General features: G+C 42.9%; 1 protein-coding gene across 1 annotated transcript in view; it reads right to left on the reverse strand.

Annotated features, from left to right (window-relative positions):
- arhgap24 (Rho GTPase activating protein 24) overlaps window positions 1-5,028 on the reverse strand; it is a 76,722-nt gene extending 71,694 nt beyond the window's left edge. The window contains exon 1 of the mRNA XM_028973304.1: window positions 4,889-5,028. The gene's annotated coding sequence lies outside the window, so the exon portion shown is untranslated. The remainder of the gene's footprint in view (window positions 1-4,888) is intronic.
- Window positions 5,029-12,763: the final 7,735 nt, after the last annotated feature.

Here is a 12,763-nt window from a genome sequence, read left to right on the forward strand (position 1 = left end):
GTGCCTTACTGTACCACTGAGGGCAGAGAAAGGATGGACAAATAATGAAGCAGAACAGCACTGGCAGTGCTGATGTCTAACCAGGTCTCTTACTCTGTGCCTATCAGAAACAATGAGAGCTCACCTGTTATTGCCCAGCTTAATTTACAACCTGTCTACAACGCCACCAGTGTAATTCTGAGATCATAAAATACCTTATAAACATGGTCAAACACATAAAGAATCTCCTGGGTCCTGCAGAATTCATAAAACTCTGGAACAAACCATAAAAATGTATCCTTTCATGTTTGCTGTAATAATGGGGACAACTGCCCCATAAATGGGCTACCATGACTACAGAAGGTCTCCTCGGGGAATGTGCAAGGCCAGGGTGATGTTTGAGGGTCAGGGCGAGCTTCTCAGTGATGAGACTGGACAGTGTTTCACATTCCAAAAAAAAAAAATACATAAATGGATAATGTGGCATTTTGATCCATCCATTAAGAAAAATGCATTTTACTCTCTTTAGCATTTAGCATCAAAACAAAACTACCATATCGACCAAAAATAAAAAGAGGTCTTGAAACGTATTGACTTGTATTCGAACTCAACTCCTATTTGGACATAACATTACTGCGGGCGTGGATGAATGTTCCTTTATTATCTGCACCAGGCTGCTGTAGTGTACTGTAAATGAAAGTAAGTCCATTTCCATTCTTCCAGCACTTGGAGCTCACAACTAAGGAGATGATTTTTTTTACATGAAGGTGCCAGAGACTTTGCCAGAGTCCACGGGGTACTGGCTTCCTGTGCTTACTCAGGGTGTTTGCTCTCAGCATGTGAATGTGACAAGGACCTCTGCACACAAAAGTCTGCCTCTGTGCTTGCCGCTTCTTTGTATAGAACTCGTGGGGAGGTGATCAGTCTTATTCCATTGCTTCAAAACTATATTTTTCTGCTCCCATGAAAGCTTGCTATGCAACTCTGTAATTAAGTGAACAGCCCAGCGTTGATGTCTTAATTACTTCCACCCCCTGATGGAAGCAGAACAGAAATATGATTTCCTTTCCAGGTTATTGCCTAGTGTTTGAGCAAAAAATGCACAGGGAATGCGTATGAAGTGCAGATAAAGTCAGTCGGTGACAGAGGGGTGGCTTGCTAATGATCTCCTTAATCTGCCTTCTGCTGCAGCACTTAAGACCTCTAATGGTGCACTGCTGCTCCACAGTCATGAATTCTTTATTTTTGCTCCTTTTTTATTAATCAGTGTGTTTTTTAAGAGTGCAACAAAAGCTTTGGGTCTGCACGAGAGCAACAGGACACTCAGATTGAACTTGACAGGTCTAATGCCATCCCCACTGCGTCTGCAGGGTGTTTCAGAGATGGACGGAAGACACCAACGCTGTAGCCAGCTCAGCTACAGCCGAACTGATCACACATGTCTCTGTATTTATGTTGATGGGGTGCTTAGCGGTGGTGCCACAGCTAAATCACAATCAAAGAACATCTACAATGTCATGAATTTCATTTTAAAGTTTAACATAACTAAAGATTAGCCATGATGTTGTTGAGCAGGATGTACTGTACAATTGTGAACTGCAAATAAATTGGAATTCTTGAAGTTAATCTCTTCAAACATGGTAACATTAGCAGGTAAAGGTAATCTTTAAATCTTGACCAGCTTGACAAGTCCAGGCACCCTGAGACGACCTTAGAACATCCCCAGGAAAAAGTTCCATGCTACCAGGACAGTCTGAATGAGATCTCTTATGGCCCCACATATGGCTGAAAAGCTTGTCCACAACAGAAGCACCAGGAAGGCCAAGCCCATACGGGCTAAGTTATGTTTAAAATTAGGTCTATTTATGGTTTGTATAAATTGGTATTTATTGCTGTACCATATACAAAAACAACATTTCCTATGCTGTCCATGGTTTGTGTGCGAGGTGAGAGGATGTAGGACTCTGTAAGGGTTACAGTGGGGTGTGAGGTGGCTGACACCTCCTGTGTGGTTTTTGTAGATGGGGGCTGAGGGGGTCAAGAGGAGTTCAAGAGCTCCAGCAGCACCAGACTCTACAAGGTGGACATAGGAATGAGTGGCGGTGTCAATGTCACCATCCCCCAGCAAAAAAGCCCCGAGATGTAATGTTGTCTAACGTCTCCCTGTGATTTTTCAAAGTTTTGTTTGAAGTGTAAAGGGATTTGCGCGTAAATCTCTCTTTCAACTCCAAAGGGCTTCCAGAGCTCGACATCATTTATCTCTCATGGACATAACTTTCACCCACAGGCTATAAGGGTCTTCTTGTTATGCTACAAGCTCTTACAGGGTTTTTCCAGATCAAAAAACTTTTGCTCAAGAAGTCAACCAGTTTTCCCCTGAAGTCTACACTTCCTTAATTAGCTTTTTGGAGAAGGAAGTGGTTCACAGGGCTGTGACTGAGCGGTGGTCTTTGAATCATCCTACTTCATCCTCACCAGTTCCTCAGAGTCTGGTGTAGAGGGACAGTCATTACATAAGATCTCTTCTAGAGTTAAAGGGAAGAGCTGCAGTCAGCAAAAGGATGACTTTGTAAAGGGTGAGGTGACGTCTCACGTCAGCACCGGGGTTGGAGTCCAGCTCTGAAATGACCACTAAAGAAGGTTTGCTGCTTACCGCCATGCTAAATTAAGTAGTGTGTGGTAGTGAGAAGAGGCGTGGAAGAGTAATCTAGGTGTTGAAGGCCAACCAGGTCTGGTGCAAGGCTGAGCGAAATTCTGTATGTTTCACCACCACTGATCCGACATCTGTTGGACCACACACACACACACACACACACACACACACACATCAGTATCATGTAGAGAGAGAATGACACTCTTCACAGACTGTGTTCCACTGCAAGATTACACCCAAACCCTCTCATTATCACACAGACACGCAAACCACCATCCTCAGGGACATTCTTCTTTCATTCATCTCTTTCCCTCCTTTCTCCCCTCCTTCATCTTTTATGATTAAACTCATAATGTGCCGGGTCATCCTGAGAGTAACCAAGATTTTTTTTTCCCCTGCTCTCTCTAGAAGTTTTCTTTCTTGTTGTGTTCATCTACTATTATTTCAGTATTAGTCGGCACTTGCAGCCAGAATGAATTAAGAAATGTAAATGTAGTTAAGAAATGTACTGTTTATTGCTATTATCATTATTAACTTTGCTAGTTAACAAATAAACTACTGTTAAAAAAACAAGAGTGTAAGACACCTGCCCAGAAGAAATAAATGCATTAGAGCTACAACACATAGTCTAATGAAAATTGATTATTGTCAATCTGCCTCGTTTATGGAGACAGTGTTACCATGTGCCTTGTTTCTACATGCCAGCCAGGGAATCGTAAAAAAAAAAACTGAGTTTCACACTAGGTAATAGCCTTTGTTATCATCACGGCAACACAAACCCTGTGATGGACCATAGTGACAAGCCCCTATTAAGCTCTGGTTAAGGTAACCAGCTAAAGAAATTCATGTTAATTTGGAGGAAAACATCCAGTTGTTTTCCCAGTATTCCATAAACCAGTCTACCCCTGCCCTCCTGGCCCTGCCCTCTTTTCTCCAATATAGAGATATCACAAAGCCCCAACCTGGCCACCCTCAGCAGCTGACGGCAACCTGATCTCAGGGATCTGCAGTGAAGCTCGGGCGCCACATTCCTGATGCATGGCTACACACCCTCACTCTCCCCCTCGCTATATACGTCTCCCTGTTTCCTTTTCAATCTTTTCCCCGTCTGATGCGAGGACATCGTCCCCCATCACCCTCCAGCCATTAATACTGGACTCCTCTCTCTTTTTCCTTTTCCTCTAGTCCAGTCCTCTGTAGTTCCCTCAAATGCCTCCTGCAAACACACAACACTCAGCGGGACAGTAGCAGGGACAAACACACACACACACACTCCTCAGTGAGGACACCTGATACACCACTAGAATGCACTGATACAGATTTGCAGTCTGTAAATCGGACATGTGTTGGGCTCTGATGTGTGTGGCTGTGGTGCTGGGGGTGTGTGTGGTGGGTATATCTCAGATTACCCCTGATCCTCTGTGTCCTTGACCAAAAAAATCTCAGACATACGGTTGTACACAGAATAGAACAATACATTCTTGTTTGGCTTTTTGTATATTTGAGATTGGCTCAATATCGCAGATTTCTTACGCGCACTGATGCGCTTCAGTATTTAAAGAAACTGAAATAAACTGAAATTCAAATCAAATCAAATAGTTGAGTTTAGTGCAGAATAAATTCAAGGAATTTAATCTAGACTCAGATCCTGTACAAATGAAACCCAATTACCCTCTTGCAACTGGCAGTGTGTACTAGAGAAGTGAAACTAGCCCGAAAACAACGGGGTTGGATGCAAATAGAACCAAAAAGGGAGGGAGGGGGGATAACACTGGAGCCGAAATAGCAGGGGACTTTCAAGAAAAAAAAAACACACACACATCTGACAAATGAAAAACAAGACCGCAAGTAAGAGAACACAGTGTCCGCCCGCTGATGGAGAGGCTGCCGGAGACCGTGATTAACTGATGTGATAAAGTGGGCCACAGACAACTCATCTCTGAGACACACACACACCCAGGCTCTGCTCCGTGACTGCCAGTGAGACAAGATGAGAAGGTCTCGTCCGGAATGAGAGATACGACTTCTGAAGATTATCAGGAGCGTACGCAAGCAGGCACATGTAAACACTTGCATGTGCTTGGACACGCACACACACACACAGACGCACACAGTCTTGAGTAAGAAAGAAACACTGATGCCGTTGCGGCGGTAGTAAAGACAAGGGTCATCTGACGTACAGTGTCAGCACAGAGATGCAGACAAGACACAGAAAGACAACTCTGTCCAGGACGGAGCTCGGCCCTTGAGACGTACCTTTAGGAGCTGCTCTCCAGAACCTCGTTTCACAGCTTGTCCTTCGTTCAGAAAAAGATGATAAAATCCACTGGCACGTCGGCAGCCGGCAAGCTAGAAACAACCCGAGCAAGTGAGGGAAGATCCAGAGAGTTAGTCACTTCCATGTGGCTGAGTGGAGAGAGAGAGAGAGAGAGAGAGAGAGAGAGAGAGAAGGAGGGACGGAGGGAGGGAGGGATAGACGAGGGCTGTCATAAACTTTTCTCTTGACTGCTCAGACCATCTGCATGCTGCGGGTCTCTCGAGGGAGAGCAGCCACGATCAGTGGAGCAAAGCCGCCAGGGACTCAAGTACACATACACACACACACACACACACCTACACATATAGACTCAAGTTCAGCACCAGCAAGGTGGTGTATTGAGAACAGGAGGAAAAGAGAAAACGGCTAACACTGTGTGTGCTTTTGTGGCAACATTGCTTGTTAATGCAAGTGTGAACAACACGTTCCACTGGACCAGCAGACGTCTCACTGTCTCACACACACAGAAACCTACACAAAAAGAGTAATTTGATCTGACTCACTCTTCTTCTCCTGTAGTCTCTCTTGCTCTCATGTAGGTCTCTGTATAAGAAGCATTATCCTGGAGCGAACACACGCCAGCCTGAGATCTATAGAGAAACCCTGCCCTGCACTGCCACACACCTGCCGGGTACACACGCACACAAAAACAGAGCAATCTCACATACGGCAGCGCTGATCATTCCACCCTGTCCGATGCCGATTGCTCATGAGCAGAAATATTTGCACAGACCACATGATTGCTGTATTCACACCTGTCTGTGCTTGTGTTCTTCAGTTACTCAGGATTACACACTAGCTGTAGACCGTGCACATACGACCAACAAAATCAGCTGAGAAAATGTGGTATTGTTTGTCATAATAAAGTTATGCTGCAGTAGTTACCTTAAACACAGAATTGGCTGAAGGGCATCGCTGCATGGCCTGCATGACAATCCCTTCAAGGTGGCATGAATGACAGGTCACTGCCTGGACAAACAGGAGGGTCTGGTCCCCTCGGCACCGTCGCTCCTCCAGCTGAGCACACAGTGGACCGGCCACAATAGGACGTGTGTGTGTGTGTGTGTGTGTGCGCGCGAGTGTTTGTTGGCCGCCTTTTTTAGTGGCGGTTGCCCATTTCACAGGGCACTGTTGAAAGAGTTTTAGTGATGGTGGGAGGGACAGGAGATGCTTGCCTGACAGGCTGAATGAAGAACCTCTACATCAATTAATTTTTTTTTTTGACAAAAGCAATGCATGTAGTAAAATAACATGTTGTGCTCATTCTCCGTCCTACTTTTCCTGTTAAGGATCACAGATCGAGGAAAGTGATTTTTGATCAAGCCCATGGCTGATGGATTTAACCCATCAGCCTTGGTGAAGGTGGGCAGCCATGAAAGGCGCTCGGGGAGCAGTGTGTGGGGAACCTTGCTCAAGGGGACCTCAGTGGCAACTTGGCGTTTCAGGATTTGAACCCGCAACTTTTGTTTACGGGTCCGCTTCATTACCCGCTAGGCAACCACTGCCCCACAGAGTGTAAAATACAATTGGGTCTTTGCAACACATAGAGATAATTGAACAGGATTACTGTTCCTGGAAGAATAACACAAGAACACAAAAATAATGTGTCCTCTGAAACTCAAAAAAAAAAATCTAATATTGGTTGTCAGTGCTGGTAGTGAAGGGCGGCACGGCTCCATGGTCTGGTCCGGAGTTGTCGATGTTGTCTTCCTGATTTCCTGATTGTGTGCATTTGAGTTCACTTGTACAAATGTATTGATTGTTATTAGATGTAAATATTAATATAAATTATAAATCCAATTTGTGTTATGTTCCTGGGCTGTCATTGTCTTTTATGCTTTGTTTTAATGCGTAATGTGTTATTAAACCACCATTTATGTTCAGTTGTGTGAATGTGGTCTTCACTGGGAAGTTCCCTGGTGGTCTAGTGCTCAGGATTCGGAGTTTTCATCACTGTGGCCCGGGTTTGAAAAATTTTGGGGCAGTCATTGCCTATCAGTTAACAAAGTGGCCTAGTAATCAGAAGGTTTATGGTTCGAATCTGCCGAAGTGCCACTGAGCAAAGTACCGTCCCCACACACTGCTCCCCGAGCGCCTGTCATGACTGCTCACCAAGGGTGATGGTTAAAACAGAGGACACATTTCATTGTGTCACGCTGTGCTGTAAATGACAATTACTTCGCTTTCAATGCACTGCCATGGTCCAGACAAAATTTCTCATTTTGCTGAACTAAAGTGATTGCTTTCTAAACTTAAAAATGTTGCCAATCCCAGTTAATTTTTAGTTTCGGGGTGCTTTCCCGAAACTGCCCTGGTTTGACCAATACTGCGTGGGCTATTTTGGCAAGTAATTCTTTGAAGCATCTGGTCAGGATCTGCTGGCCAGATTTTGCACGAATTTGGGCCTGGAGGACTTATGTGGGCTGGTATATTTTTACCGGTATACATTTGTCATGTGCAACTATGGCCACAATGCAGATGCATGGCTGAGTTAACCTGCCATAATACCTTTTTCCTGCACGGCCAACCATATGGGAACTTGCCCCTCCATTACATTTCAGCTTCCAAGACCAAGACGGTGCCATGACAATAAACTTAGATTAATTACTGTGCTTATAGCATGGAGATCCACATTGGACGATGTGAATGGGCTGCCTACTGTGACCCAGCTGCTGAGAGCCAGACACCTACAGTCCTCAAGGTCACACAGCCCATTGCTCAATTTGAGCAGCACTGCAAATATGAGTAGGCCAGAGCACAACAGACACTAAATATATTGTAAAACATTTGCAAAACAAAATAATAAATGTTTAGCAGCACAGAACAGCAGAATATTGTCTTAATAAGCTGATGGTGCATTATTCTCAATGTGAGATAAAAATAGTTATTTTATAAATCAAAATATCTTACCCGTTTACTGTGCCACCCACTCGTTCTTTTTCATGAAATGACTATTTCTAGCTTTCAGGTATAAAAAGGGTAGCTGATATCCTTATCAAAAAATAACTTTAATTTTTAATTACTGGTGGCTGACTAGGGTAGCTAATTAACCTAACTTTAAAGGTCCCATATTATGTGCTTTTATATAGGTCTTAGTGGTCTCCTAAAAATATATTTAAAGTTTTTCCAAAAATCAGCCATGTTGCAGAAGTCCAGCCACTTTTATCCAGTCACACAAGGAGATTTCCCCAGGATGCGCCACTTAAGTGTGTGTAGCTTTAAATGCAAATGAGGAGAGAGATGGGACGAGGAGGAAAGCGCCAATAGAAGTGAGCGGGCATTCGCGGGAATGACGTCAACATAACATCTATTAAATTAACTCAGTGGTTCTTCAGTTATAAAGGGAGACGTTCCATATCCGACTGTGTGAGCTCGCTGAACGGCGAACCAGAATGGCCAAAGCACGCTTTATACACATCACAATTTCAATCTACTGCAGGACCATAGACAGGCTAGGGGAACTCATATTAATGTTAAATAATCTGGCAAAGTGAAATTTTTCATAATAGGGGACCTTTAAAATAATTTAATTAAGGTCTGGGGAGTTTCCTGGCCATGGAGCAAAAATTTCAATGTTTTGTTCCTTGAGCCACTAAGTTATCACTGACGGTGCTCCGTCATGCTGGAAAAGGCATTGTTCTTCACCAAATTGGTCTTAGATGGTTGGGAGAAGTTGCTGTCAGAGGAGGTTTTATTTTTTTATACATGGCTGTGTTTTTAGGCTAAATTGTGAGCCCACTCCCTTGGATGAGAAGCAGCCCAACACATGAATGGTCTCAGGATGCCTTATTGTTGGCACGAGACAGGACTGATGGTAGTGGATGTCTCAGATATCCCAAACAACCCGAAAGGGCCTTCATCAGAGAAAATGACTTTACCCCAGTCCTCAGCAGTCCAATCCCTGTACTTTTTGCAGAATTTCAGTCTGTCCTTGATGTTTTTCTTGGAGAGAAGTGGCTTCTTTGATGCCTTTCTTGACACCAGGTCATCTTCCAAAAGTCTTCACCTCACTGTGTGTGCAGATGCACTCACACTGCTTCCATTCCTAAGCAAGCTCTGCACTGGTGGCACCCCGAAGCATTCTTCACAACACTTGAACCTCTATCCTTGACGTTTTTGATGATCCGATAAATGGTTGATTTAGGCTCAGTCTTAGTAGCAGCAATATCCTTGCCTGTGAAGCCCTTTTTATGCAACGCAGTGATGACTGCGTTTCCTTGCAGGTAACCATGGTTAACAGAGATTACGTTTATTTTCATGGCAAAGATTCCACTGCTTGTGTACATATGTACACATAAATATACATATGTACAGAGTGGATATATACACATACTGCACATAAGAAGACACTATATGTGTTGGATGTGTGTGATTTGTTAGTCAGCTGTTGTAGAGTCTGACATCGATTGTTAGCCTACCACAAAAAGAGCTATTTGGTGCTGTCAGGGTCTCCTTCATGGGGTGGGAGATGTTGTGTAACAGGGATGAGAACTTAGCCACCATTCTCCTGTCACTCACCACCTCCACTGCCCCAGAGGGCATCCTCTGGACCAGCCTGTTCAATCTCTTTCTGTCCCCAGCAGAGATGCTGCCTCCCCTGCAGACATCACCGTAAAAGATGGCTGAGGCCACCACAGAATCATAAAAGGTCTTCAAGAGTAAGAGTAAAGTGTGCTGTGTAGGCTCTGCCCTTTTCTGTAGAGAGTATCTGAGTTGTGAGACCAGTCAACTTTATTGTTGAGATGAACACCAAGGTACCTGTAGCTATCAATGTCCAGACCATGGATGTTTAGTGGTTGCAGTGGGGGATGTTTGTGCCTGAAGACGTCTACCATCAGCTCCTTAGTTTTTCCTGTGCTGATCTAAAGGTAGTTCTGCTGGCACCAGTCGATAAAGTCCCGGATCAGTTCTCTCAACTCCTTGTCATCCCCATTAGTGATGAGGCCAACTATTGCAGAGTCGTCAGAGAACTTCTGTAGGAAGCACTTGGTGGAGTTGTGAGTGAAGTCTCTAGTGTAGACGGTGAAGAGGAACGGTGCCAGAACTGTTCCCTGTGGGACCCCTGTAATGATTGTGTTAAAAGGTGTATAAGTAAATGAACATAATTAACACGACTGTGTTACCATGTGACACTGACTTTGATTTAGTAAAAAGCTAACATCAAACTGTTTTCTATATGTGCCTCTGTATACGTGTTTTTGAGTTGTACTGTGAAGGCAGTATATATTGCTGAAAATATAATATACAGTGTATGTTGAATGTGAGCATGATGTATTTGGGATGGTATTGATGTATTATTGATGTGATGTGAGAATAATATGAAATTATTCAATACAAAACAGCCACCACACAATGCTTATTGCTGACAGACACCATAGCTAACATGTCATAGAGTTCATTTGCCATCATTTCTGCATTATCCATAATGAAGTGCCAAATGTTGTGTTCTTTTATGTCTCAGTACTGAATCAAGTTGTTCCATATTTCCTTAACTACATAATAAAAATGACAAATTGCTCAATGAAGAACATAATGAATTCATCTTGAATGGCATCTCTATCTGTGAAAGTTTCCAGTTGTTTGCCTTGTGCTTGTTGTTTAATCACACTGTCAAAGCCTGGTGTTGCTAGTGCTGGCACACTGATTAAGAAATATTGGTTAAGAAATATCTTCATAACAACATCATCAAAATAATAATCATTGAGCATAAATCCAAGAAACAAGAGTGAGGAAGAAAAAATAAATCTCTGTGGTGAAAGACGCCTCGTCCCATCTCCCATTGCACTGTAGCTGCAAGCAATGGTAAGTTGATCCAGGGTCCTGTGGAGAATTATGAAAATGTGTGTGAAATCAATGTTCATTATATGGTTCTTGAGTACTGATCTCAGCCGCTATGCCATGGTCTGGTGTAATGATGTATAAAATGATGGGCTGTCACAAGAACCTTACTACAGCAGCATAACATCATCATGAACCAAATAAACTTGGAGGTCATTCTCATGTGAATGCATGCTTGTTCAACCCTCAGAGGAATCACTAGATGATAGTTCAGCCTCATCCTTCTGTTTTCCCATGGCTTCTGAATGCAAAGGACCTGTGACCCAAGTGTTGTATGACCTCCCAGTTAGCCAAGGTCAAAAGAAACAGTGAAATGCTACAAGTTGGATGAAAAGATGAGTTCAGCATGTACTGTGGAGCCTGCTAAATGCCCTGGGGAGCAGAGAAAGAATGCCAGTACAGCAGACACAAGTACAGAGGAGGTAAGGAATGTTGCGGCCTTCAGGTGATTCTGGATGTTGGAATTAAGCTGTGTATAAAGTGTTGACCTGCTGGATGATGTTTAAACGCAGGTGATGTGAGCGGACCTCGTAGGCCCATTGAGGATGTGTTTACTGAAGCAGCGGACAGAATGAGAGTATCTGCATGTTTGGTGATATTTCCCTGTGGATACATACCAATGTGTTGACTCTTGTCCTGACATGCAAAATGTTCTGAAATGTCACCTTCACGCATTTTTGCTTTAAGCCTCAATGTCAAAAGCAACTTTTGAAAAAAAAAAATCCCCCACCCCAAAAAATAGACCCAAATTAGTGTAGCACTGAAAAATTCCAAAATATGCGTCTGAAAATGTTAGCTGTATGTCAGGCCTTAAAAACATCCAGCATGAACCAGTGACGTCCATGAGCTGGAGACAGAGCACACGGTGACACAACGAAATGTGTCCTCTGCTTTTAACCATCACCCTTGGTGAAACATAGTGTTAAAAGGGAGCTCTGACCAGGCGTAAGAGTCGTGTATTTGATGCAGCTTTACTTTTCCATCACACAGAGGAACCGAGCAGACTTCACAATGACAATCACTTCACTTAAACCGAGTTTAACACATATATAAACCAGTGTACATCATCTACTTCACATGCTCATACATCTTTGACGATTCTGTTTCTTTCTCATTTTTCTTTATTTATTCATGTAAATCCATACATAAATAAATAAATCCATACACTGTTTCATATGTAGTGACATTTGGTTACATTCAAACAAAGGTTTTTAAAATGGTTCAAAAACAGGATTTAGACTTAAATTCTACTCTTGAACTGTATTTCGTACATCCTTGAGTAGAACGCCTAGATGTGAAACAATGGGCCTGTGTGGATAAGACAGAAACAAGAAAAAGACAGAAACAAGAAAAAGAAAGGTGTGGAGAAGACTGGACATGCTTTACATGGCTGGATTTGAGCCCTCAACCTTTTGGTTAAGAGTTTGCTTCCTTATCCACTAGGCCACCACTGGCCAATAAAACAATATGATACACACCCAGTAAGATGTCACACAAACTCTTATCTGTTCTTATCTCATCTTATTCACACTAGGGAATCATTGCTGAAAATGTCATTCTAAACTGTGGAATTAGATCGGCTTTTGTGTTTTGTGACTTTGTGCACTGAATGGTTTATAGTACTTGTTCTACATCTACACACTATTTGTATTTTTTTTAATATGTCAGGTTGAAATGCCAGTTCGTCCTGTTTGATTAAAGAAGCTCATTGTAGATTTGTGAAGTTCCACTGCCCTCTGCAGCCCTCTAGTGGTGGAAGAAAGAAAGATAAGAATGTTCACTGCATGAAAAAACATGTTCAACAATTACTCAAATAAAAACATGCTAAATAAGAAACAAGTGTGCGACTGTATGAGTACAAGTTTGACTGTACAAAATGTGATTGTGCTCAGTCTTTAGGTTTCTAAGCAAGATCTAGTTGAATAATTATTTATCCCAAATATCTTAGAAAACAAATGTGACACTCATGTTATAGT

Source organism: Denticeps clupeoides, chromosome 3 (assembly GCF_900700375.1).
Source record: "Denticeps clupeoides chromosome 3, fDenClu1.1, whole genome shotgun sequence".
NCBI classification, from domain to species: domain Eukaryota; kingdom Metazoa; phylum Chordata; class Actinopteri; order Clupeiformes; family Denticipitidae; genus Denticeps; species Denticeps clupeoides.